The following is a 27,317-nucleotide window of genomic DNA, read 5'->3' on the forward strand; positions in this document are numbered from 1 at the left end:
CTCAAGGGCCAGCAGTCACAACCAAGAAGAAATGGGGTTCCATCAGCAAACCAGCACAACCACAGCTGTCCTGCTTAAGCAAATGTTATTTGTCTAAAGTGTCAACGCAAGGGACATTTAGCAAGGGTTTGCAAAAGCAGAAGAAACCTGAATCAACCTTTTCCTTACCAAGCGTAGCAGTGAGTAAATACCCAATCTGAAGAATGTCTTAGTATCGCTAGGGCTTGCCACACTTCTAAATTGTTTCCCTGTCACTCTTGCAAACTATGTTCTAACAAAATTTATGTTACTGTGTATTTAGAAGGAAAACCTTGTTCCATGGAGGTGGTCCCTCTCCATTGTCTCATGGGGCACCATAAAATGCCTGGTTCCTACTATCGCTAAGAGACAATTGAAACCTTGCCAGGTATCGCTCAAGGACTATCAAGGTAATTCCATTCCGGTCATATGGTCTGGCAGGTTTTCCATCAAATTCAAGAACTTTATGGGTCGCCTGTCCCTTTTAATTGCGGAAGGCACCCTGCCTAGCCTTCTGGGATTAGATTGGTTCTCTGCATTGGATTTGAAAGTAAATGGCATTCATTCCTTACAAAGCCAGAACATAGATAATAATTTAAACAAGTTTGCTGATGTATTTAGAGAGGAATTGGGCAAATACAATGGTACCCCAATCTCTTTCAGTTTGGACCCCTTAGTGGCGCCCATTCGCCTTAAGCTGCGAAGAGTTCCTTTTGCCTTGCGGGCGAAAGTAGATGTGGAGTTAGATAAATTAATTTCACAGGGAATATGACAGCTTGTCGATTTTGTAAGATGGGAAATCCCCATCATTACCCTGTTAAAGAAGGATGGTTCTATTCGCCTGTGTGCAGACTACTGAAGCACACTGAACAAGGCTTTACACCCAAACGCATACCCAGTGCCAGTTGTCCAACACTTGTTACACTCCTTGGGAAAAGGGTGCATTTTCGCAAAGCTGGATATGGCCGAGGATATCAGCAGCTTCCTGTTGACAATGATGCAGCCGAAGCACAAACTATTGTCACTCACCGGGGAGTCTTTAAATGCACCCGGTTGCAATTCGGCATAAGTACTGCACCAGGCATTTTTAAAGAATTATTGAGCATCTTCTTCAAGGCATTGAGGGTATCATTCCCTATTTTGATGATGTCCTTATCTCTGCAAACAATCTAAGCAAACTTATTTCATGTCTCAGGGATGTCCTGTTCCATTTCCAAAAAGCCGATTTAAAACTTATGAAAAACAAATGCAAATTTGCTGTCCCTCAGGTGGATTTCTTAGGGTACCGCATTGACGCTACCAGACTCCACCCTATTGAATCAAAGGTTAAAGCAGTCAAAGAGGCCCCAACCCCTACATGCAAGGCTGAGCTGCAAGCTTTCTTAGGTCTGCTAAATTTCTATCGTTCCTTCCTGCCGCACAAAGCATCAGCGGCTGAGCCCCTTCATAGACTGCTAGACACTAAGATGCCTTGGGTTTGGTGCCAAAAGGAAGCTACCTCTTTCAAAGCTGTCAAGGCATTACTATCTTCTGACAGTGTTTTGGTTCAGTTTGACTGTGAGCTTCCAATTATTCTGGTGTGTGACACTTCTCCGGTTGGCATTGGGGCAGTCCTTAGCCACAAAGTTCCAAATGGACATGAGGCACCTATCACATATTTCTCAAGAACCTTGTCGAGCACAAAGAGAAATTACAACCAGTTGGACAGAGAGGCCCTCGCTGTGGTCACCACCGTTAAAAAATTCCATGAGTTTTTGTTTGGACGTTATTTTGAAATAATAACAGATCATAAACCTTTATTAGGACCTTTGGCAGGTAACCGGCAAACTCCTAACATTCTTTTGCCTTGTATGACCCAGTGGTCCTTGTTCTTATCAGCATATTCCTACACACTAATTTATTGTGCCGGCAAATTGATTAGTAACACTGATGCTTTGAGCCGCTGCCCCCCAGTACGAGTTGAAGACCCCATTACTACATTGACTGTCCTGTTAATCGATGACAATCAATTGCTCATTACAGCACGTGACATAGCTCAGTTCTCCTCTAAGGATGAAGTAATCTCTAAAGTATTGGATTGGGTGAGGAGTGTGTGGCCAAAAGAGACGTTGGCATCTACATTCACTCCATACAAAGCTAAACAATATGAGTTGTCCACCCAAATGGGCTATCTACTATGGGGTGTAGGGTAGTAGTGCCCAGTAAATTACAGCCCCGGGTTTTGGAAAATCTACATGAAGGGCATCCCAGGGTGGCCAGGATGAAAGCTATAGCTAGGAGCTATGTATGGTGGCCTAGGTTGGACATGGACATTACTGAAGCAGATGGAGCCTGCCAGGCTTGTCAGTTGTCAAGGGCCCACCTTTTGAATGGGAATCAGCTAGAACCCCCTGGTCAAGAGCGCATATCGACTTAGCGGGCCCCTTTAAGGGCTGAACATTTCTAATGCTTGTAGATTCGTATTCTAAATGGGTGGAGCTCATGCTTATGCACTCGGTAACTTCAGAAGCTGTACTTAAGGCACTAACCAGGTTATTCGCAACTCATGGGTTACCCGATGTGTTGGTGTTTGATAATGGGTCCCAGTTTACATCCAACACATTTGAAATATTCTTAGCAAAGAGGGGTATCTGACATGTTTTGGTTGCGCCCTATCACCCGGCATCAAATGGCCAGGCTGAGAGAACAATAAGGTCTGCCAAAGAGACCCTAGGGAGGATGGGAGGGGAGGATTGGCATGAGAAATTAGCCAAGTACCTTTTAATCCAACACGCGACACCAAGCACATCCACTAACTGCTCCCTGGCGGAGCTCCTGATGGGTTGGCAGTTGCAGATAAGCCTTGACAGGTTGCACCTGAATTTTTCCCCTTCCTGTCCCTTAGATTCCTCCAGCAAGTTCAGGGCTTTAAACTATATGACCCAGTTTATGCAAGAAATTTTGCAGGAGATCCTTTATGGGTACCCGGGGAAATAATTGCTGTCACTGGCCCCAAATCCTATAGAGTTAGACCACCTGATGGCCATATACGGCGGTGGCACATCAATCAATTGCGAGGTTGGTAGAATGCATCATGGACCACTGGCCTGATGGTGACTGACAAGATGGCAACCGATCAATAAACAGTGAAACCGATGATCCCAAACCCCAGATGATGACCGCTGAGCCACAGCTCGAGCAGGACTTACCTTTCGACATTTCTTCAAGTCAACAAGAATCTTCTGCATCCACATGCCCTGAGTCGCTGCCACAGGAGACAGCTGATCACACACCTGACCCGTCACCAGTGGCTATTCCAACTGAACCATGTAGGTCGGGCTGAGTCAGGCGACGCCCCACCTACTTGCGAGAGTACTTGCATGCCTGTAACTGGGGGAAAGGGGTGTTACGTACCGACATGGTCCTCGTTCTAGCCTACAGTTCTGGCGGAAGTTGTAGCACCTCTTCATTGACTGTCTAGGCTGACAGCTGCAATATAAAAGGAGCTGTCAGGAGAGTCAGCTGTTGCCCGCCACCATGCGTGAACTTACTAGCTTGTGGCAGCCACGGGTAGTCAGTTAATGTTACAATAAATGTTCTAATCATTTAGAAAAGGGTTGTCTCCCATTACTGACGCCACCGCCATAACAGTTATGAAAATCGATTTAATTTATTCTCTTTAATGTGGTGCATTTCCTTTATTTTTGTGACAACACTTGTTTAAGTTCAGCTTTTTAGTAATTATCTTTGTACTACTCTCTCAGTTTTTAATAATATCCATATATTTAAGAAAGGTACTTTATGTATATTTTCCACACTGTAAACATTCCTTTAACTATTGCTTTTAATTAAACTTTAAGATTCCCCACACTGCATATTAAGACTAGTTAAATACCCTGAATTGGGAGTCGGGGGTGGGGGAGGAGAAATCAGAGAGTGAAAAAACAGATGAAGGAAAAGCAAGGAATAATATTCAGTAACGTTTTCTTTTCATTACTCATATGTTTATGCAGCTTAATTATTCTTTACATCTCTTTTTCTTAGATTTCTACATGTTACTGAAACCTTTTTAAAGAAACAGAAACTTGCAATTAAAGGCAACAGAATTTCTTGGGGCAAAGGAGAGAGGATTAAAAATTATTTAAATTCCCAATAATTGTATTCATAAAATGAAACTTGTAAAATTTCTTTTACATATTAGATTTCTGTATGATACTGAAACCTTTTTTTTAAAAAAAGCAGAAACTTGCATCCAAAGGCAACAGAGTTTCCTAGAGCAAAGGAGAAAGGAATAAAAAAAAAATCTTTAAATTCCCAATAATTTTATCCATAAAATGAAACTTGGAGAAAACCCCAGAAACATCTTAAGGACATGGGGATATCTGATAGTGAAATCTCCCTCAAATTATTTTTTTAAAAAGTTGAAGTTTAAATCTAAGAGGAATTGAACTTAGTGAGCCACAACTGAGAAAAAAAAAACGTACCATTCAGCTTTAAAATCAGTAAGTAAACAATTACAACAAACCACAAAAACAAAACAAAAACACATTTTTGCTAGGTCTGGAAATACCTGGCCAGAAAGGATCAATAGGCATTTTAGAGGAAGGAGTCAGAGAGGAGCAACCATGGGATAGAAAGAGACTTCAAAATTTCCAGGACTGTTTCAGTTAGTGGGCATTTCAACTGTCACTCCAACAGAATCCTCCATCTTTTTGTCCCTCCTTGCTACATGGCCTGTCAGAGATCCTAAAAGGTTCCTCTATCCAGCACTCTTTTAATAAAGCCACTCAGCTTTTCCTCTTCACAAATATACCAGGGCTCTGCTTATTGCCACATCCAAGCTGTCCTGCTCCATTAATAGTTCAAAAAAAAAAAAAAAACTACCCTTTTATTAGAAAGCTGAATAAATTCTCTTTGGATGGGCTTTGGAATGAGAAAATAAAGAATAAGTTGAAAGGTAGTATTAGGATCTAATAAGCCTTTTGCTTAGCATGGAGTAGGCTGTTCTCAGTCAAAGGACATACTTAATAATAGGTATTATTAAGTTTTATCTCAGAAATTCAATAGGCAATTAATAATAATTGGTCAACATCTTTCTAATATGTTTCTTGGGACAAACCATAGAGTGCCTCAGTTATAGATAGAAGGCAGCACATTCACGACTTCAGGTTTTCTTAAGAATAAAAGTGAGGTTTTTCTGAGTTTCTATACATATCAATATCATACGTACCATACTGAGTTCAAAAAGGAATTTTGAATATCCTGCATAGTGGTAGTCCTCAACTTATTTATTTATTGAATTTATATTGCCATGAGGACAGGAGGCAGCTTACAGAATATCAAACAACATTTAAAACACTAAAACTAATAAAAAGAATAAAATAAATTAATATAGTATAATATAATAAAATATAACTTACAACACTCATTTAGCGACAGTTCAAAGTCATGATAATCCTCACCCCTCATCCCCCTGGTCATGTGACCAAAATTCAGGCACTTGGCAACTGGCATGTATTTACAAAGGTTGCAGCGTCCTTGAATCATGTGATTACCATCTACAGCCTTACCAGCTGGCTTATGACAAGCAAAACTGATGGAGAAAGCCAGATTCGCTTAACAACCATGCGGTTTTGCTTAACTAGGGCAGCAAAGAAATGGTTGTCAAATTGAACACGACTCACTTAACTGCCACCTTGCTTAGCAAGGAAAATTTGGGTTGCAATTGTGGTCGTAAGTTGAGAACCGCCTGTACAAAGTTCAAATGAGATATTTGAGAGAATGGATGAACTGCTGTGGTTCGCCGGCAGCAGGTGAGGACAGCTGAGGTCTCGGAGAGTGAGGACTCAGATGAGGGACCTGCATGTGATGCAGGGATGGGGCCAGGTCCATCAGGGAGTGGAGTGCTGCCTTTGGAGACTGTGGAGGCTGGCAGCAGTGATAAAGAGGATCCCAAGGAGCCTGTGCCCAGTGCATGTGCATGCAGGGCTGCTCGTAGGAAAGAGCAGTTACAGCAGCACAGGCAACTCGGGAGTAAGGCTGCAAGGTAATGGCCCCTCCTTTAAGAGATAAAAGCCAGCCTGAGAGACCAGTATTCTTTGCAGGAAGCAAAGAAGTTCTTGCACTTCAAGCCTTGTGGAAGTTCGGACTTTCTTGGTTAGCGTTTGAAGACTTTTTGTTTGGAATATTTCTTGGCAACTTAATCTAGTGCTTTTGGCAGCCTTGCACAACCTTGGCAAGGCTCGTTCTTATCAGAGACAATTAATTTTAATAGCCTTTTAACCACGAATTAACGGAATTAGCAGAGAAGCATTAAAAGGTTTTGCTTTTATCTCTGTTTGGTGTTTGTTTACTTGGAACAAGGTTTGAGTCAGAATATGAGCATAGAAGGTATGGGCAATTGACAAAACATAATTCAACTCTGTTGATATAATGGACACTAAGCAGCATCTACAGCTGAACCTATGCACATTTTCTCCTTTGCTTTATGTGCACAGAAACCTATCCTAGTCATGTAAATGACAAGTGTAAATATAATCTGTGTTACATGTAATTTTCTAAATGTGGTTATTTTTCTTTTCCTGGAAGTAGGCAGGAATAATATGCATAAATGTACAATGCCTGCTTTTCTGGTTTGAAGTCTACATTGGGTCTGGACGAGGCGTTCAGGTAGTCTTCAACTTGCAACAGTTCATTTAGTGACAACGCCATTTGAAAAAAAAGTGACTTATGGCCATTTTTCACACATATGACTGTTGCAGCATCCCCCAGGGCCACGTGATTTTCATTTGGAGGCTTGACAACTGGTTCACATTTATGACAGGAGTCACATGATCATCTTTTGTGACCTTCTGAAAAGGAAACTCAATGGGGAAACCAGATTCATTTAACATCCGTGTTACTAATTTAACAACCGCAGTGGTTCACTTAACAAATGTGGCAAGAAAAGATATAAAACGGGGCAAAACTCACTTAACAAATTTCTCACTTAGCAACATAAATTCTAGGCTCCATTCTGGTCATAAGTCAAGGACTACGTGTAGTTGATAGGAAAGCTGCATAAAAGTCTCCTCTTGTATGCTACATTTCTCAAGATAAATTAGCTGCAACTACCAAATCTAGCAGCAATCCCCAAGCACCTTACTGTGTGCCACCAGGGAAGTTGAGGGCTGACCTAATCCTTCTTGCTTTAAAGAACTACCCTGATAAAGGTTGGGAGGTATACTGGGGCTTGCCAATCCCCACTGAGTAATGTAGGGAGTGTTGGACAGTAGCAGACTCTGTGGTGCCACACTTCCTAGCAGGCAATTGTCAAAAAGCCAAAATATTCTGGGAGGGGCATTTAGGTGGTTATGAGTGTGAGTTTGTAATCTACACTCATTGTTTCAATGGATTACTTTTGAAATCAGGGTCGAAATATCTCCCACACCTACGTTTACATGTTGAACTGTCATTGTTTAATCTCCAGGAACATTTATCAGGTTACAAGTATACACTTTACTAGACAGATGTGTTTATTAATTTGATAGCTGAATAACTGGTGGGACTATGACTTAACACTACATGGTGCTTTAGGTTCGGTTACTTGGTTTTGGTATACTGCTGTAATACAGAATAAAACAAACAAAATCTTTCTTTCTAAGCAACGGCTTAGCTCCAAATTCTTGCTTGTATGTGTAGTTTTATTTAAATGTAGCTTTAAAATACAACCTTTTTGACACAATAATAATAGCAAAACATCTTAAAGACTCAATAGCCAAAGGATGGGAGAAAATGCAAGATTTATCTATTTTTAAAATAATCACAAGCTTTTTTATTTTTGCTTTTCTGAAGTGGCAAAATGTAAGCATTTAAGATGAGGGAAGGGGTACTGCAATTTAGTCCAGTCTTTTCTTTTGGAGTAGCTTATGGTGTTTGGATATCTGGCTGTTCCTAGGTCAAGAGCGTATTATTTATCGGTTTTCTGAAGGAATATAGGATGACCCTTTCCATTACAGGTATGAAGTCCTTAGCGGCTGTTTACATACCATCAGAGTCTTGATGGCAGCCATAGATAAACCAAAAATGAGGAGGACACTCTATTTAATATAAGGAAAGACGTACACATGAAAGGAAGAGATTTGTTTCCTTCATCTTATCCTGAACAGTTTATCATTTAAAACAGGGGTGTCTGTCAGGCAGTGCTCCATTCAAAATCCAAGAAAGAAATACTTAGACTCTTTTAATTAGAGAAAAGGTATCTTTTACTGGAAATGAAGTGGTAGCAACGATAGAATTCTGAATCTGAGGAAATAGGTGCGTAAACCACATATACAAAGTGATGGAAATGTTCCCACCCCCGATAGTTCAGATGAGTCTTCCAATTACAAGTTGTGAATATGATCATGTGGACATCCTCAGGTGGTGATGAGGCTTCTGTCCGTTGACCTTGGCATACTTTGATAAAAGTTTGCAGTTGCGCAGAGGAAAGAAAGCTAAGCAAGAAATGGAAACCTAAGCAAGAATGTCCTCTTCCCCTCCTCATTTTATACCACACTAGAATGTAAACACCTCCAGCTCGCTTCCCAGGCTTTACCCCCCGCCTCCCCCCGTTACTTATGACAGCCGAAAGATGCAAAGCAATAGTAGAAGATCTTGAAGGCTGACAGTGTCAAACTCACATCATCACGGCAGGCGCAGGGGCATGGCCAGCATGTGACACATCTGGCCTACAGGCCAGGAGTTTGACAGCCCTGATTTAAAACATGTTTTACCTAGCCTAATTTTTGAAGCTAGTAGAACTGGGATGGTTAAAATCAGGAAGGCCAGTCAGTTTTTCACACTATCCTTGCGTTTTCTTTTGTATGTAAAGCAGATTTTAACAATACATACATACATACATACATACATACATACATACATACTTCTTATTTAAGTGGAGCAAAAAAATATGGATAGGCAATTATGTCAGCATATCTAGTTTGGACCTAATGAGTAGCTTGCCAGTTTACAAATCCAGTACCAAGTGATTCAAGGGATTTAAGAATAGCAGCTGACAACTAATAGCTAGCAGTCCACTAGACAAGAAAGAAACTTACAGAAGAGAAAAGACCCCAGGCAAAAGTACGTGAGAACAAATTCTCCCATGGTTTACAGGAAACCAGCATGATACCAAATTAGTCCATAATTAAATTGAGAAAGATAAAAATGGTCTCTCCCACTCAAAAAGAAAAAGAAAAAAGCATGGCTGCTAGTCCAATCCACCATGGTGTGGGAGAAAGGTGCACAAATGTGATCCTTGATTTTATTATGTTAAGGCTTATATTTGATACACATCCCTTACTGGAATTTTTATTGCAGCTTCGTTACTTTTGGTACAATAAATCTAGTTGTCAGAGAATGAGTGTCCTTTCAGCTTCTTTCCTAGCCAGCTGGGAGAAGTCTGACTGCTAGTAGATTTGACCGCATCACAGAGAATTTATTCCTGTTTATGGCCTTCAAAAGAAAAAAAAAAGACATTAATGCACCATTTGTACATTAAAATAAAAAGATATTGAAAAAGGATAAATTTTTAATCCAGGATAGCCATTTTGGGGCACTGTTGCATCAGAAATTTAGAATTATAAACACAGGTGTCAGATATTCTTGGACCTACTCTGCCTGTAAAATAAGAATAATATTGATCTGTCTCCTGGCTTGTTCATAGACTAAACCCGTTTACTAAATAATTCATTCTTTGATTCAGGTAGAGAATAGACTATGGCATATTGCTTCAATGTTGAAATAATCGAATAAATTATATAAATGTGGAAAATCTATTCCTCTGTTGGGGAAAAATGTATATTGAATTAATTACTGAGATATCTCTGGCAACAGACAAGGAATTCTTTGGAAAATAGTAATCATGCTAGTTCATTGGAAACATATTGTTCATTGGGGAAACTTAAAACCAAAGAAAATGGATCATTAAAAAAAGAAAAAGAAGGGAAAATATAAAAACAAATGCCCGGGGAAACTTGGGATCCTTATATTGATCAGAAACATACTCTCCTATCTAACATGTTCACTTAATCTAACTCAACAGAAATGAGACTCAAGTGGGATTTGTTACTACTACTCTAGGAAAGATGTCTGAACTGATAAGAAGAGGAGAGGCAATAGGAGGCTAAGGAGGAACTCAGCCTTAAATTGATCCCGCTGTATTCCTTGACTTACAACAGTTCATTTAGTGACCATTCAAAGTTACAACATCACTGAAAAAAGTAACTTATGACCATTTCTTACACTTATGACCATTGCAGCATCTCCACGGTTATATGATTTACATTAGGATGCTTGACAACTGGTTCATATTTATGATGGTTGCAGTGTCCTGGGGTCTTTTGCGACCTTCTGATAAGCAAAGTCAATGAGGAAACCAGATCCACTTAAAAACTGTGTTACTAATTTAACAACTGCAGAGATTCACTTAACACAGGGGTGTCAAACATAAAGTCCATGGCCCGGATGCAGCCCATGATGTGGTTGCATCAGTGGTGGGATTCATTTTTTTTTACTACCGTTTTTTTTTACTACTCGTCAAAGTTATCCATTTTTATTAACTCTCATAATATTTAGGCAAAATTAAAATTGTATTTTTCCCCCTAGGAATTAATTCAGCTTGCATTACAGTATGAACCAATTGCAGTATGACCCAATGGAGGCACTGTATTTTACTTCTTTGATTATACGCTGCCAAAAACACTTCTTACATCTACAGTGTCAGCATTCCAACTAACAAACTCCAACCCAATAAACTCCAAGACAAGCATGTCCTCAAAATTCCATTTTATTAGAGTTGTCATATTGGCACATCTAGGAAAACCCAAATCAGAGAGTTCCAGGTTTTCCCTTCCTAAAATCAAAGATCCATCCCCGGCACCCATCAGTTCATCGCATGGTCCAATCAAACATCATCCCAACTGGAGACATTCCTCCAGACCAGGGGGGTCCAACCTTGGCAACTTGCTTGCTGGCTGAGGAATTCTGGGAGTTGAAGTCCACAAGTCTTAAAGTTGCCAAGGTTGGACACCCTTGCTCCAAACACTTCTCTCCAGGTGCAGGGTAACATGCCCTTGAGTTTCTGTGAAAGAACATTGTTGAGCCTAATCTTCCACTTTTCTATGAAATCCCCGCTCCCAAATTCCCAGGCACTAGATGTGGCCGTTTTGAAGCTTCTAAGTAAAATATGGCTTCTAAGGTTGACATATTATAGTACATGTGAATTTGAATGCATTTACGTGTTGGTAAATGTTTTCAGGATTCTATGATGTAGTTCAAATCTTCAAAAGCTTTTATTAAATGTGATTTTTGACACGCAGAAATTTTATAAAATTAAGTAAAATTTCATTTTAAAAATGAACGAATTAAAGGGAAATGTATATAAATATGTGTACAGATTTAACATGCAAACTAGCTAGAAATGAGTGGAAAAATCTGAATCTGAAAAAAATTGAACTTGATAGATTTAGTGTGTTGTTTCTCTAGAACAGCATAACATAGAGAGTATAAGCATCCAGTAATCTGAGGGTTAATGATGAGATAGATGTGTGTTGAGTAGGATTCCCTATTTCATTATCTGCCAGTGTGATTTATGCTTTTTACTTAATGAAGATGCATCTCCATAGCAAGGATAGTATCCTGCTTCTTAGAAACTGATGAAACCTATTTGCTCCTGTTGGGTATATGGATACTCCAACTGGTTTGGGTGAATAAATATATGAACCTAGGATAAAGTGTTTTGTAGCTTTAAGCAAGAAACTGCAATGTCATTGTGGGTGCGGTTGCAGGCAGCAATATAGGTAGGAAGGGAAATGTAATAGCCCCGGCTTCTGGATGCACCTGGTTCTGTTCCTGGTCTGCTGCCTGCCTGCTGGAACGTCTATCTGCTTACTTTGGAGGCTACTGTGCCAGATACCATTTCAACTGAACACAAAGACTGTTTGCTTGGTGAGCTGAGGATTCAGCATTGTCTTTGAGAGGAAGGTATCGGGAGGAGAAGATATTCAAGCAGATAAGAACATTGTACTGACTGTTAATGAACTAGGTAACTGGATTGATATACTGGATACTGACATATGGACTGAATGACACTTCTTAATCTCTGTGTGCATTAAATAACTATTTTAAAAGCACAAACAGTGTTTTTGTCTCCAGTGTGTGTATACTCTTGGGCCCACTCTCTCTCTCATTTGCCTGCCTGGCTGGACTGCTGCTGCATACTCTGCTTGGGGGTTTATCCCCAAACACTAACATTGGTTATGGGCCCAGCAGTGAGCACAGTCTAACTAACCAGGATATAGCAGTGAGAGCTGGTGTGAGTTGCACATTACTGTAAATACAAACTGTTTGTTAAATAGTTATTTTTCACAAGAGCAATGGCACAAGTAAATTTGCCACATCTGTCCATGATATCCAGACTAGATGGAACAAACTATGTTTCATGGTCAATGAAATGTAGTTTACTTCTACGAAGAGAAGGTTTGTGGGACATAATAACAAACCCACCAGATGTATCTAATTTAAATCCTAACGATGAAGAGGATTATAAACTGATACAGGACTATGAAAGAAAGAATGAACAAGCTTTGTGCATCATAGGACTGACTCTCTCAGACCAGCAACTCATTCATATCCGTGGAGTGGAAAATGCTGCAGACTGCTGGGATAATCTCAAAAGGATTTATGTTCGAGACAGTGTAGGAGCTCATATCAATCTTACACGGAAGCTGTTTAGAACACATCTTGAGATAAATGGAGACATGTTAACTCATTTAAACTGTATGAAAAGCATTTTTCAAGAATTGCAAGAAAAAGAGCTTATATTTAATGAGTTGCAACAAGTATACATTATATTGTCTTCTTTGGATCGAAGCTATGATGATTTTGTGACTGCATTAGAGGTATTGCCAAAAGACAGTTTATCAGTAACTGAGATAACCGGCAGGCTCTTAGAAGAAGCCAGAAGAAGGTTTGAACGTGACCAGCTGAGGGAAGATAAGAATAAGGAAGAGAAATTATCTTCAAAGTCTGAAAGAAACCAGCTGTGTAAAGTAAAGCACCCGGAGGAAGAGAAGTTATCTTCAACGGCATACACAATTAAAAAGTGTTTTAATTGTGGAGGCAGAGGACATTTGGCAAGATTCTGCAGAAAAGGAAAAAGCCAGAATGTAAAGAAGCCAAAGAAATCCTTTGAACTGGCCATGTTTGGCAATTGTGATATGAAGAATGATTTATGGGTGGTGGACAGTGGAGCATCCCACTGTATCACGAGAGATAAGACAAAGTTTATAAAAATGTCTACAAGTTCTCAGCGTATATCACTCGCAAATGGTTGGCACCTCAAGGCCAAGGGTGAAGGTATTGCATATTGTCCATGTTTAAACCAGAATATAAAGATGTTGTATGTACCACAGTTAAAGATGAACTTACTTTCTGTAAGAGTATTGGATAAACTAGGATATGTGGTTACATTTAAGAATAATAAGTGCATACTGGAAAGAGATGGCAAAAAGGTAACTGCAGCTTTAAATGGAGCATTATATGTCTTACATGATAGTAAGAAAGGGGAGGCACAGACTGTATTTAATAATATCAAGCCTCATGATGAATGTATCCATTTATTGCATAGGCGTTTGGGGCATGTGAATTTTAAAATGCTAAAACGTACGGTAGAATTATCTGAAGGAATAAGGTTAAAGCCCTGTGATAAGTATTTGCGTTGTAATGTCTGTTGTGAAGATAAGAGTAAAATAATGCCTGCAGATAGGCTAAATGGTTTCAAAACTAAAGAACCTTTAGAAGTAGTATTTGCAGACATTATAGGTCCAAAGAAACCCAGTATGGGGGGTGCTCGATATATACTGAGCATTATGGACCATTACTCTAGATATGGGTTTTGCTACCTAATGAAAAGCAAAACTGAAACATATCAACATTTCTTCAATTGGTTAAAGTTTGCTGAAAGAAAAACCAAACGGCAAATGATAACCTTGGTGACAGATAATGGCACGGAATTTGTTAATAGCAAATTCCAGAATAGGTTAAAGGCAGCTGGAATAGCTCTTAAGACATCTGCACCATACAGACCACAGCACAATGCATTTATTGAAAGGCGAGGCCAAACATTGCAGGCGATGACCCGCACTATGTTAACTGATTCTGGATTACCTGATTCTTTGTGGGGGAGGCCACAATGTGTGCTAATCATTTATTAAATAATGTGGTTAACTCAACCACTGGTGAAATACCATTCACCATGTGGCATGGCAGGAAGCCTGATCTGAGTTACCTGCACACATTTGGTGCACCAGCATGGGTGCATATCCCTACACAACTCAGGCGTAAAGGGCAACACAGAGCTAAACAATTATTCTTCGTTGGTTACCAAGCTAACCATAGGGCATATAGATTTTGGGAGAAAGGCACATCTAAGGTGTTATGTAGTGCCAATGCCCAATTTCTAGAGCACGTAGGATGGGATAAGTTAGAGCAGGATAGCAATAACGAGGTGATTATTGAATCACATAGAAATCCCATTAAGTATCCCTGTAACTTTAAGAAAGAAGTAAAGCAAGAAGTACAGGATGAAGTAGAGCCCCTAGAGGAAGAAATAGCTGAAGATGAGGAACAGGTAGTAACTCAACCAAGCCCAGTAATACCCAGAAGGACTACACGTATTTCTAGACCGCCTGAAAGATACCAGGCTAATACAGTGTGTCAGGAAAATAGAATCCCAAATACTGTGGATGAGATTAAAAGATATCCTTCTAAACAGAAAGAAAAGTGGTATGCAGCAATTAATAAAGAATTGAAATCCTTGAAGGATATGAAAGTGTATGAAAACGTGAGATTACCTAGTAATGAAAAACCCATTGGCTGCAAATGGATTTTTAAGATAAAAACAGACAAGGATGGAAACACAATCCATAAGGCAAGGCTAGTAGCCCAAGGCTTTAGACAAAGTGCAAAAGACTATGATGAAGTATTTGCACCTAGTCTGAAAGCAGCAACTTTAAGGGCAGCATTAGTGTGGGCAGCAAGCAAGCAATATATAGTTAACCATTTAGATGTGGAAACTGCTTACTTGCATGCTCCACTAAGACATACTGTGTATATGAAAAGGCCTAATGGATTTAAAGGAGACAATAATAATGATTGTTGGTTATTAAAGAAGAGCCTTTATGGTCTTAAACAATCGGGCTATGAATGCAACCAGTATATTGTGAAGGAACTGACCAATATAGGGTTTAAAGCTGGTTTAGCCGACCCATGTCTATTTAAGAGAGAAAAGAATGGGAAGATATCATTATTATTGTTGTTTACTGATGATATTGCTCTGATAACTAAAACTAATGATGAAGCAAATGAAATAATTGCATCATTAGCCAAGAAGATAAAAATCAAGCAATTAGGGGAGATAAAGAGATATCTAGGGTTAAATATAGTGAAAACACAGAAAGGTTATAAGATATCTCAGGAAGATAAGATATCGAAATTGCTAATAGATTATAAGATGGAACTTTGTAAGCCTGCAAAGACTCCAATGAGTCAGGATATTTGCAAAATGGATACACAAAGTCCCAAATGTGATAAGGAACTGTATCAATCTTTGATTGGTAGCTTATCATATATTAGCAATTGGTCAAGGCCAGATATTGCTTTTAGTATTAATCAGCTGACACGACACAATAATGATCCGCTTCAATGTCACTGGATAGCATTGAAAAGAATCCTAAGATATCTTAAAGGTACATTACACCATGCACTGTATTTAGAACCAAAAGGTGATCTCATATTGAGTGCTTATGCAGATGCTAGTTTTGCAGCTGAAAGAGATACTAGAAAGTCGACTTCAGGAACAGCCATAATGCTGGGTAAGACGTTAATAGGCTGGAAGTCAATAAGGCAACAGCATATAAGTTTGTCTACTATGGAAGCAGAATTCTCCTGTTTATCTTTATTGTGTACTGAGTTGATTATGTACAAACAAATGTTGAAGGATATGGGTATAACGGTAAATTACCCCATAGTTGTACATGAAGATAATCAGGCAGCAATTCAAATGGCCACTAATATTGCAGTTAAAACGAGAAGTAAACATACAGATTTGAGGTATCTTAATGTAAGACAATCTGTACAGAGTAAATTGATACAGCTGGAGTACTGCATGACGGAGGACAATGTAGCTGATCATTTTACCAAAGCCCAAGGTGCTATTAAGCATCTAGAGAGTTGTGAAAAATATGGGTTTAGAATGTAAAGGTTATATATTTATGTCACCCAAAAGGGGAGAATGTTGGGTATATGGATACTCCAACTGGTTTGGGTGAATAAATATATGAACCTAGGATAAAGTGTTTTGTAGCTTTAAGCAAGAAACTGCAATGTCATTGTGGGTGCGGTTGCAGGCAGCAATATAGGTAGGAAGGGAAACGTAATAGCCCCGGCTTCTGGATGCACCTGGTTCTGTTCCTGGTCTGCTGCCTGCCTGCTGGAACGTCTATCTGCTTACTTTGGAGGCTACTGTGCCAGATACCATTTCAACTGAACACAAAGACTGTTTGCTTGGTGAGCTGAGGATTCAGCATTGTCTTTGAGAGGAAGGTATCGGGAGGAGAAGATATTCAAGCAGATAAGAACATTGTACTGACTGTTAATGAACTAGGTAACTGGATTGATATACTGGATACTGACATATGGACTGAATGACACTTCTTAATCTCTGTGTGCATTAAATAACTATTTTAAAAGCACAAACAGTGTTTTTGTCTCCAGTGTGTGTATACTCTTGGGCCCACTCTCTCTCTCATTTGCCTGCCTGGCTGGACTGCTGCTGCATACTCTGCTTGGGGGTTTATCTCCAAACACTAACAGCTCCCCCAAATAATCTTCCGCCAGCATTGTAATCAAATACATATGAGATACATTCTGACCATTCCAATTCTTGGTTGAATACAGAAATATCCTTTGAATACTTTATCACATCTGATAAGATTTGATCTCAAGGTTTTCCACTTGACATTATCACTGAATATTTGACATGGAATGTTATTAATATCTGACCTCATAATGTACGTTATTGCACTTCTTTTATTTAAGATATTAAGAGGCAGCCTATACAGTCCCTTGTTTTTAGTATGCTTGCAGACGGCATGTGTAGTTAGGGCAATATCAGAGCAACATAAGTTGTGGGTGTCTATGGGGGTGGTGTTTGAATATTTGTTTACTTATTTATCTACCAATCTCCCTCAAAAATTGAGTGGGTGAAATACAATATAAATAACCAATAAGTAAAACAATGTAGAAAAATTAACATTAAAATTAAAAGACTCTCTTCTTAGACTTCCATCATTGACTGATGGGGTCTATAGCGTATCTTCCCAGCTTGATTGAGTGAGACAGGCTGATGAGATTTGATGAAGCTAGTTCTGAATATTTTGGGGAGAGGCAGCAATTTAATTTGGGATTCACTGGATTTTCCCAAATTGGAGTCTGAAGACAAAGAATAAAAATTACCCAATACATTTGAGCTAGTGTTTTGAGTTACTTTTCCCCCCATGCTTGGGTTGGAGTGTATATGTACAGGTTTATCAACTGTTTTAGAACAATCTCTCCTTCAAAGCTAACTCTGACAATTAATGTTGAAATTGTATGCATTACAAAACTCTCTTATATTATGCTTTCTCTTGCAACTTATGGAGCTGGTTGTATGATGGTGCAACAATCGGGTGAAGGAATAATCAGTCAACCTTTATAAATTCAAATGAGGTGTGGCTGAAACAGGCATATGGTGAAACAGTTTTTGTCAATGCTCTTGGAGTTTTATTGGAGAAAGACCACATCCTAAGGGGCCCAAGCAGTAATATCTGTTTAGTGCTGGTAATTGACAACAGACAGAAACCTAACCCTGGCCTCTTTTGAAGGTCTGTAACAGGTCAAAGGAGAAAAGGGAACAGAATGATAGATGCCATATGGCTTCACACTGTAAAACCAACTAAAGTTTGGTTGCTCTTTGACTGCAACCTATTCAAGTTCCATTTACATCATAAATTGTTGATTGCCATTGCTACCACACTTATTACCTGCTTTCTGTATTAGACACAACTGCGTGATGCCATTACTTAAAGTACACAGAAGCAGGTGATATCACAATGAGTAAGAAAGTAATAAACTATTCAAAACCAAATACTATGTGCTAGATACGTCTGAATACAACTGGGTGTGTGATCAATGCCTGAAATTATCTTATAAAGCACCTACATTTGACAGTGTTTATATCTCTGCTCTTGCATTGACAGCACTATCTTCATGCTAGTGTACATACTGGATTAATAAATATTAAATATTCCTGATTTATCCTCCAAAACTGTATGTATAAAATTGTATGCACAGTGAAAACATTACCATCACTAAATCAATAGTACAATAATGTAGCCTTAGTATTAATAGTACAATAAATAAGTAGTATTTTATGTATAAAATGTATAGGATCCATCTAGACCTGTGATTGAAAATTTAACAAAGATGTCTAAGTAAGAGCCTTCTTTTGAGAATGGCCTACTATATCATTTGTTTTGTGATCTGGTTTTCCAAAATTAAGCAAATAAAAATGCTAATGTTTCATAACTGTTAACATAGACAAAAAAAAGGAACGATGAGGCTGTTTAATAGGTCATTTGCATGTAGCCTGAAATTAACTGAGTTACCAGGCTTGGGGGAAAAAACTACACATTGCATTCTATGGTGGAAATACATTTTAAAAATAAATGTTAATTGTAATAAAACATTGGATTAAAGGATACGAAAATGTTCACCAAACAAAATTTGCTCTACTAACTGTAAAACACATTTTTATTGATTCATTAATAAGATTCTTGTTGACATACCCAGTGATCACAGAAGGCAGTTGTGAATCAAATCAGTAGTGAAAAGTGTATGAATAAAGGAGTTCTTAGTACAAATTATGAAGAACAAATTTTTAAGGATTTAGGTGAGATGAATCACCAAACTAAATAAAGGACACCATATTGGTACTGAAAACAGTATGGAGATCTCAGCTCTCAAAACTCCTGTGGGACTAAGCCAGCTTATAATAACCCAAAATGCTTGCCTGTCTGCCTTTTCTTCCCTAACAGAGTGAGTAAGAATGAACAAAGAATTGGCTGGTTCCCCATTGTGACAGGAGCCAGTCCTGGAAGCTAAAATCTTTTCAGAATTACTGAAAAAATAAAAACTCCAGTCTCCTGCTTTCTGTTTCCTAAGACAAACTACCTCAGAGCTGCTAATTAGGCACTTCCAAAACGGCCTCTTTTAAAAGAAATGTCTGTTGTTTGGTGAGTTGTTTTCCCTCTAGAGGTTTCAGTTGCTTTATCTATTTTTCATGTTACTTTTTCCCCTTTTCTTCCCCCGCCCCCCAAGTGGCGGTTTATTAAAAAAAAAAAAACGTTTGAAACATGTTGTTTCCAGATGTAGCCCCCAAATGCCCTGTCAAAGCTTCCTGTCCTGTTGAGTTTTGGAGCAGATGGAATTACACAAGGTTTGGCTGACAAAATCCAATGTTCCATCTCCTTAATTAAACTCTGGGATGAAGAGAGTTTGCCCTGTTCCTAGCAAGATTATTCTTCCATCCTCTCCCCGACATTGTAAGTGAACAACTCATTAAAGCCCTAGCATCCTTAGTGATGAGCTGTCTGAAACCAGCATTTTCTCTTCAGCAATTTTATTGCTGATCTCCTAATTAACTTGGCAGCTTTTCAGAGCTACCACCAAGGAGGTGGAGTCTGACTATTTGTGAACATCCCCTTTGTGAGTAAAGGGTATTATCTAAATGTTATTAAAAGTTTTAAAGAGAGGATGCAGGCAAACAAAAATTATTATAGAGTAAACAAAGAAAAAGTCAAAGGTGCCAAAACAAAACATAAAAAGAAATAAAAGCTGCTTCTGATTTTCTTTGCAGAAAATATAAGGATGATTACAAAGTTATCTCTTATTCTATGGTGACACACAGAAAAGCTTTTTTTGTTTTATTATCTAATTTTTTTCCAATCATGAACACCAGAATTCATTAACGCATTTTTTTCTGTTTCATGCAAAAGTCAGTCATAAATGTAGATATTGTCTTTTTCTAATCAAAGAAGTTAATTTAGCTATCTCTGCAAGTTCCACCATTTTCACCAATCATTTGTGCATTAGTGTTAGATAGATACAGATTAATGGAATTGAAAGAGCCTTGTAGGACATCTAGTCCAACCCTCTCCCCGCCCAAGCAGACCCTACACCATTTCTGACAGATGGCAGTCCAGTCTCTTCTTGAAAGCTTCCACTGATGAAGCTCCCACAGCTTCCAAAGGCAAGCTGTTCCACTGGTTGATTGTCCTCATTGTCAGAAAGTTTCTCCTTATTTCCAGGTTGAACCTCTTCATTTTGAACATATTAAAATCTTGCTGCAGTTGTCATGTAAAAACAGTGTTCGTAGCATTCTTCTGTCTGTCCATTAGTCCTAAAAAAAGAGCTTCTGCTTTCCATTGTACTTTAGTCTTTAAAAATCTTCTGAATTAAGGCATGTATTTGTATCCACATTTTGGGGATTTTTTACATATTCTCAGAAAATAATAAATTGCCCCCTCATATTGTTCATATTTCCATCTTAAATGTGAAGTGAGTAAAAGATATGTTGTTGGACTTTTGATATGTGGTATGTGATTGTGCCTTCCATTATTTTAACAAGGAAAAACTGGCAACAATTCTCCACCCCAACAAAGTCCTATCTGGAAATCTTTTTTTTTTTCTTATGGTAGGCTTGCACATTTTGTGTGACCAAAATTGATGTAGGAAAAATTAGGGAGAGGATACAGAATTGAAGCTGTCATCATTCAACATAGAATACCCTGATCTATTTTGGCTGCTAGAGTAGGCTGAATTAGTAAATTGACTAGAGATATATGTATTTATTCTGGAACAAATGAATCAAATGCAGATGACTGAATTATTATTATTTATTTGTGTTGAAATAAAGTGACCAGAGTTCCAAATATGTATTGCTTATTCTTTACTCACTCAGAGATGCTCTCAATGGAATTGAGATTTAAATACGCTTTATAATAGAAAATAGAAAACGGGAGTTTAAATAATAGGCTATATTGAATACAACAGTTCTATTTAAATCTCTTGAAAATTTCTTGCTGAATTGACTCCCGGCTTAATGTTGCAGAGTTAACAGATCTGGCCCTTTTCTTGTGTGTTGCCTTGGTTTGATTCCTTCACTGAAAGCAATGGGCAACAGAAGCAAATGGGAATTATTGAAAAGAATTGAATGAGGTTTCTCACTCTGATGACTCATTTGCTGCTCCCTGATGTTTTTGGACTAAAATTCCTGGAATTCTGAAGTCCCGGGGCAGCTACAGGGTGACTATTGAGAAAGGCTGATTTTAACAGGAGGACAAACCCACGTTGAATAATAAAAATGAACACACAAAAAATAACGTTTTTTTCCCCCTCTTATACATTCAAATGAATTGATATTATAATAAAAGCATATTAGCAAAGATAATCAGGGGTGTTTAGTCTCCACGTGCATTTTGAGATAATTGACAGCTACAAATCAAACCCATCCAGTGACATTTGCTGTCTGGAAAAGCAGTTATGTTGCCTGGGCCATTACATGCATATGTACAAGAGTCAGGTTTCTCTACTCCTAAACTTCAGATGTTCAGGGATCTGAGCAAAACTGATTCAAAAGCGCTAGTGACACTGGGAGTAATTCAGAAGATATCTAGACACTATTTTTCCTGCACAGAAGCTGTGGGGTTGTATAATGTCCTCATTTATTTATTGTGAAAATTCCTCTTACACTTCATCAAGTCCAAGACATATTCAACCGGACAAGTTCAGCGGCCTAAAACCAAAATAAAAGCCTTTCCAAAGAATTGAGCCTGCATAAAAGAAAAGAAACATGTCTGCCTCCTAAACGATGCATGTAGTCCTTGTTTAACAACCACAGTTGGGACCAACAACTTGGTCGTTAAGCAAAGCGGTTATGCTTATGGTCTTACTTCAGGATTCTTTTGCTATACAGCCCTGAGAAAAGATATTCATGCGAGGATTGGTCACAGTTTCTTTTTCATTAGCATTGTAACTGGGAACAGTGGCTAAGTGATGCAGTTGCCAACAGAGGACTACCTACATTCAAGGCTTGCTACTATAGTTTTCCTTGTGAAATTTGACAAGGCCCAGCTCAGGATCTATACTTCTGAACAGCCCCTGAGCCTTTTCTAGAAGAGAAATAAAATGTCCATCCCCCCTTTGAATACAGAAACGAGATACACGAGAAAGATGGCAGAAGAAGCTGCATGCCAGAAGCCTGAAGAGGCTTCAAGAGAAAAGTACAAATGAAGTAGAAGGGAGCTTTAGGAAACCAGCAGATTACCGAGTACTGTAGGCTGTTTTTACATTCACTGTTGTAGAAATCTAGGTTTGGTGCTGAATGCCAGTTTCTGCTATCCTAAACAAGTGCTATAAGTTGCTGCCGCCGTCTTCAAATTGATTATAGAGAAAGGGGCGCCTTCTCAAATTTGTCATAGAAACTCTTAGTTGTTTGAAGTAGGAAGCTCAAACCAGTGGTGGGATTCAAAGTTTTTTACTACCGGTTCTGTGGGCGTGGCTTGGTGGGCGTGGCAGGGGAAGGATACTGTGAAATCTCCAGTCAGAGGTGGTATTTGCCGGTTCTCCAAACTACTCAAAATTTCTGCTACCGGTTCTCCAGAACTGGTCAGAACCTGCCGTGTACCACCCCTGGCTCAAACTGTGAGTAATAACACTATTTTTATTATAAGATTTCAATAACAGAATCATGCAAATTTGAAATAGATGTCTCCCATCATTTTCTTTTACTTTCCAGAAAAACTAGAGATGGACCCTCCTGAAAAGCTTCCCACATCTCCTCACCTTTTGTGGGCTGAGGTACCATTTCTATGAGAGCTACCAGTGGCTCTTCCTCTTGTCTCTCTCTCTAGGTCAGGGGTGTCCAACCTTGCCAACTTTAAGACTTGTGGACTTCAACTTCCAGAATTCCCCAGGCAGGCAGCCATGGTTGGGCAGCCTTGCTCTAGGTGAATTCTGCATATCATTTACACTGTGAGAGAAAAGGAAGTGATCCCTAGACCATGGAGGTCTCGACCCCTTTAGGAGTGACAGACTGTTTTGTAAACCTTTCCACCTCTAAAGCCTCCCTTGTGTAATTTATCCCTTTGATGACATTTGGGCTCACAACCAAAGAGGAGCCTCTGTCCTGGATGTTCCTGTTTCTGTGCAGCCAAGTAATATGCCTTGCAGAAAAATCACATCAAGATGTTCCCAATCATGGAACTGCATTACAAGGAGAGCTTTCTTCCTGTTTCTTGCTCTTCTACCAAAACACAGGGCTAAGGGTGGGTGTTAAAAGAAATAGAGTTCCCCTCAATCCAGCTCACCTGTCTGCTCAAGCAGGAGACCCTATACAGAGGCCTCCAAACTTGGCAACTTTAAGACTTGTGGACTTCAACTCCCAGAATTCTCCAGCCAGCTGGCTGGAGAATTCTGGGAGTTGAGGTCCACAAATCTTAAAGCTTTCAAGTTTGAAGACTCCTATGGTATACGGCAGTGGCCCCCAAACTTGGCAACTGAGAAGGAGAAGTTATTCATCTTTTGGGGGGAATGGGATTTTTTTTTGGAGGTGGGATTTCCTGTGATAAAAACTCAGGCTGATGAATTAAATTTAAAAGATACATGGAGAGAAAGAAATGCTAAAACTAAACAATACACCTTCTACTCAAATAGACATTTATCATGGTCCACAATAGATATGATATGGATGTCAACAGAACTAATATCTAATATTCAAGAAATAAATATTGAAACAAGTACTTGGGCAGACCACAATCCAATGACAATTAAATGGAAAGGACAAAAAAGAAGATCGAGGTGGACGTTAAACAATACTATTTTAAAGGAAAAAGACTTTACACAGCAGATGGAGAAAGCATTGGCCTTTTTCTTTAGAGAATATAAAAAAGAAGATACATCAATTCAGAATGTATGGGATACAGTGAAGGCATTTGCTAGAGGCTTGATAATAGATTATACAAGGAAAAGGAATACTAGGAAAAGACAAGCCAGTAAGGCTCTAAAGGATGAGTATAAAAGACTTGAAAAAGAGCTACAGAAAATGTCACAGAAAAAGGACATTAAGCTAAAAATGGATATAATTAAACACAAAATGGGTCAAATAGAGAAAGAAGAATTAGCACAGAAAATTAGAGGTGCTAAACAGAACTACTTTGAAGGTGCAAACAAAAACTCAGGCTGCCCCCATTGCTTTGCTACCTACTGCATTTGGCAAAATGTGCAAGCAAATGTACAGAACATTTTCCACCTTCTACAGTGTCCTTGTAGAGTCACTATATGGAATTTTATGGAGCCATTCATTTTTATTATTTTCATGTAACCCAAACACAATACATTTGTAATAGTCCTTGGAAGTTTAAACATTAACTATCACATTACAATAAGCATATCTATTTCAACAGGTTGATTTATCATTCCATTTTTGTTTCTATTTTTGTGAGACTACCAGTTGCTTTAGTATATTTAAAAACTATTTTTAGTTTTGTGTATTAGTTCAGAAGCAGGGGAGGTAGATAATTAACCAAGTGTAGGAAATAAGTATCTTGATTTGTTTACAAAATGTGGAGAGTACTCAGAGAACTCTATTAATTTAAAAAGAACTTACATTATAAAGACTTAAAAGTCTAGATAAATGATTAGCTTTGGTCTGGTCCCTATTTTTTTTAATTCAATAAGCAAGTGGTAGGTGTTCCCAATATGACAGTTTGTATGTAATGTGTGAGTGTAGCCTATTCTATTAGACAAAAGGCAATGTGTATTTGCTTTTCGGTAAGTGAGTTTGAACTGGAGGGATTGGCTTTGTTTTTTGCTTTGTTTCTATTTAATAATATTTGATCATTTTTATTATGCGGATCCTTGGAAGATAAGAAGATAGGAAAGTAGAACTCTTAGAGAGTTTGTTTTTTCTGAAAGGGTTTCTTTTTGTTTCCATGGAAAGTGAAATGTTGATGGTTCCTAGGGAAAAAGATGAAAAAATGAAAAAACTCAAAGAGCTTTGTCCTGTTATCTAGGTCTGAAGTTTCCCACAGGTAGCAATTACAAATGTCTCAACAGAAAAAGGCTGTAGACAGAATTCTTTATGTCATTCAAGTATTCAAAAATGAAAAAAAAAAACCCAGTCTTTGTGACATTTATTTATTTATTCTTTCTGTAGTATCCAGCTTCTACTCTTGGGAGGAATTGCCTCATTTATAGTGCTTCTTTTCTTTATTAATTACATATGTTGTTACATAGAGTGAAAATGATCATTGTGAGTATTACATTCATGTCACTTTAAGAAACAAATTATTACAACTTTTAAAATATATAATTGTGTGTGATTTAGACATTTAGAGTTCTTCAAGGTTAGATTTACCTTACTGAGCTATATTTGAATTCTTTCAAAGTTGGTAGGACAATATAAAAGTTACTTCCTTTACATCTTTATCTTTAAGAAACAATATAAATTTTCATTTACAGCCAATTAAACAATAGTTCTCAGGTGTTTTGAGATAGTATTCCTCCCTTTATAAAAACGATCTATGTACATTTTCCTACTTCCCTTTCTTTGTAATGCTTTTAAATTATCTGGAAAGCAGGGAAGGATATGATTTTTATTTAATTTATTTAAAGCATTTGTGAATCTGCCCATCTTAAAATTCTGTATAGCTTACAACAAAAAAATAAACCAATACGTACAACAATAAAAATGGAAGAAACCCATTGATGAAATCAATTGGTTGTAATTGTTGGTACCAATTTTGCCAGATTTCAATAATGAACTCTTAAAAATGATTTTGCAGATTTTTTCCATTTAATTTTAAATGTTATCTTCTTAAATAAGATTATGTTCAGGTGTTGACATATGGTATAATTGTATATTTAAATTGTGCTACATTGTAATTATTTTTCATTGGTTTAATATTATTCATCACCAATAGTCACTTGCCTGAGATGGGCAGCTATAGAAATTGAATAAATAAATAAATGTGATTATTCATATTTTTATTTTATTTACTGAAATTGTTTATTTGTATGTATATTGTGTGTGTGTGTGTGTGTGTATGTATAGAGAGAGAATATACATTTATAGAATATACGTTTATTATCATGGATTTTGTAGCAATCATTTTTTTTCTGAGCCACAGTTTCTCTCACTTACTCATTCCATAAAGCATTGTTTCCATACAAAAGTCCTCAACTTACAGCCATTCATTTAGCAACTGTTCAAAGATATAATGGCACTGAGAAAAATGACTTATGATCACACTTAAGACCATAACACTATCTCCACATGTTCAAAATTTGGGTGCTTGGAGACTTCAGAATGGATGCAGCATCCTGAGATCATGTGATTGCCATTTGTGACATTCCCAGCTAGCTTCTGACAATCGGAGTCAATGAGGGAAGCTGGATTTGCTTAAGGACCACATGATTCACTTAACAACTGTGGATATCTGCTTAACCGTAGCAAGAAAGGTCAAAAAGGCTGTAAATTCAGGTGTGACTTATTTAACTGCCTTGCTTAGCAATGGAAATTATGATCCTAATTATGGCCGTAAGTTGGGGAATTCTTATATTATCACTAATTTTTCACTAATCAATTGACTAGCTCCATACACTTCGGTGGCACTTTGTAAATACTTCAACATTTCTTCATACCTGCATGCCATTTATTCTATTTGAATTAATCTATCTTCTATTACCACTGGGTTTGTAATATCTTTTCTTTCCACAAGTTGCTTTGCTTTCCATCTCTTCTAAATAATTTCTTTTTCTTTATTATAATAGATGGAACATTCATGACTGAATTCCATTTCATCATTTTCAAATAAGACAATCAGTGTCTTAGGCATATCTTCTGTACTTTTGGTCTTGAGGTAGTAGTGTAACAAACCAGGAGCTTCCTGTGCAGACATGTCCTCAAACAAAATTTATGGGGATTTATTTTCCTGCTTTAAAGTTACTCATTTCCTTTTAAAAATGATCCATTCCCCTTCCGTCAGTTGCTTAAATTTCAGTGCCTGAAGTCTAGTCTTTGTGTACTATGCTTTTCTCCTCTGTCTATGGTCTGAGAGTTTCAGTCCTGTTTTCTTTCCTGTGTCAGGAAGAAAGAGGCAGCTGGCTAGTGCTTTCCACTCATCACTTCCATACAACTTATA

Source organism: Pseudonaja textilis, chromosome 2 (genome assembly GCF_049901715.1).
Source record: "Pseudonaja textilis isolate UNSWEBS1 chromosome 2, rPseTex1.2, whole genome shotgun sequence".
Classification (NCBI taxonomy): Eukaryota; Metazoa; Chordata; class Lepidosauria; order Squamata; family Elapidae; genus Pseudonaja; species Pseudonaja textilis.